The 1,766-nt window shown below is 36.9% G+C and overlaps 1 long non-coding RNA gene across 1 annotated transcript in view; it reads right to left on the reverse strand.

The window, feature by feature from the left end:
- Positions 1-325: 325 nt before the first annotated feature.
- LOC110309850 overlaps positions 326-1,766 on the reverse strand; it is a 3,120-nt gene continuing 1,679 nt past the window's right edge. Inside the window, exon 3 of the long non-coding RNA XR_002379757.2 lies at positions 326-478. This is a non-coding gene — a long non-coding RNA (uncharacterized LOC110309850). The remainder of the gene's footprint in view (positions 479-1,766) is intronic.

Here is a 1,766-nt window from a genome sequence, read left to right on the forward strand (position 1 = left end):
ATAAAACTTTAATCCACTGGAAAGGATTTGATGATGACCCAATAAATTTGTTATTTGGGAGAAATAGTAATTTTTTCTGAGAAATTCTCAGGCACACCAAAATGGACAAAGACATCATAGAAATGCTTTCTGGCTCTTTCTCACTCTGTTCTTGGCTGTGGTGGTTTGCCACAATCAGTTGTCTCTGCCCCTATCCCCTCTGTTTTATTATTTAGGAATATGGGGCTCTTACTATTTCACTATATCAACATAAAATGCTTGAAGTTACTTCCAGGAGAGGGATGAGGTAAAGGACAGAGGACTGAGTAAAGTCATACCAACTCAGGCACAAGGAGAGCTTGGATCTTGAGAGCACACTTTCTGAACTCAGCTGGAAGGGTCTGTTGGGTACCAGTGGTCTTTCCAATGTTGAATTAATACCTCTTGCTCTAAAACACACTATTTAGCGTCTTCACACTGCAACTCCCAACTTTGAGATCTGGAGAAAAGCAAGATCCTTCTCAGGAAGATTATCAAGATTAAACGAGACAGAGGAGTTATTTGAAAACATATTTACATCACGGCCTGGAGTTGGCACAGATGAAGTAAACAGAAGCTGTATTACTGCTGTAACTACCGCTATGAGATAGATTATTTATCTCATGACACTTATGGAGATCATCCAAGGTCTTGATGACATTGTGTTGAGATAAAGGCAAAAGAAATAAGAACTGAAAGGTACACATATGAAACCATATGTGTGTAAAAACATGTATAACATATATAAAGATACCATATATGATATATAGCACATCTTTATAAGTAAAATATATTATAACATATAAATACATGTAAATATATAAATTTATGATGTCTAACATGCAACTTAAGGCATCATACATGTTTATAATATATAAAATAATTTATACCTTCATGATATACAACATGTATGTGTGCATGTGCATATATTCATACATATATTAACTATGAATATATGATATATTAAATATAATTTATAAATGACTCTATCAATTATAAATTTCTTATGCATGGCTCAGAAGTACTGATATGTCAGTCATGCCCTTTGTTTTTGGCACATGGCAAAATGAACTTTGAACCTAAAATTACTGACATGAAAATATTAATAAGGGACCAGCAATATGGTTCAGTGGATAAAGGTGCTTCCTGCCAAGCCTAGTGACCTGAGTTCAATCCCTGGACGGAACCTGTGTGATAGAAAGAGAGGAGCAACTGCTGTAAGTGGTTCTCTGACTTTTGCATGTACACTGTGGCGTGTGTTACCTTCTTCCCCTACCCACAAGATAAATAAACAAGTGAGAAAATAATAGATTCTGGCCAGGTGTTATGTATTTATAATTTTATCTTGTCACCCTTCTTAAGATTCCAATAGACTTCAGATGAGCAAGTTCATCACTAGCCAGTGCAGGTACTTGACGTTAGTGTTGGAGCCAAACCGGGAGGACAGTAAAGAGAGTCCACTAAATTTGATTTTGGTTTACTGGCAGCTGGATTGTTATCTAGCAAACAGACAATATACACATGGCTTTGTTTATAACAGTCTGTGGGAAGGAGTGCAAGCCAGCAAGTCTTCTTCTGCCATAGTTTAGCTACAGAATTATCTCTATCAGGTGGGAGATGCATTAGGAAAACTGAACTATTTTGGAATGTGGGCAAATTGGTTTATAAATGTGTGTGTGTGTGTGTGTGTGTGGTGTGTGTATGTGGTGTGTGTGTGTGGTGTGTGTGTGTGGTGTGTGTGTGTGTGT

This window comes from Mus caroli, chromosome 14, assembly GCF_900094665.2.
Source record: "Mus caroli chromosome 14, CAROLI_EIJ_v1.1, whole genome shotgun sequence".
Lineage (NCBI taxonomy): Eukaryota > Metazoa > Chordata > Mammalia > Rodentia > Muridae > Mus > Mus caroli.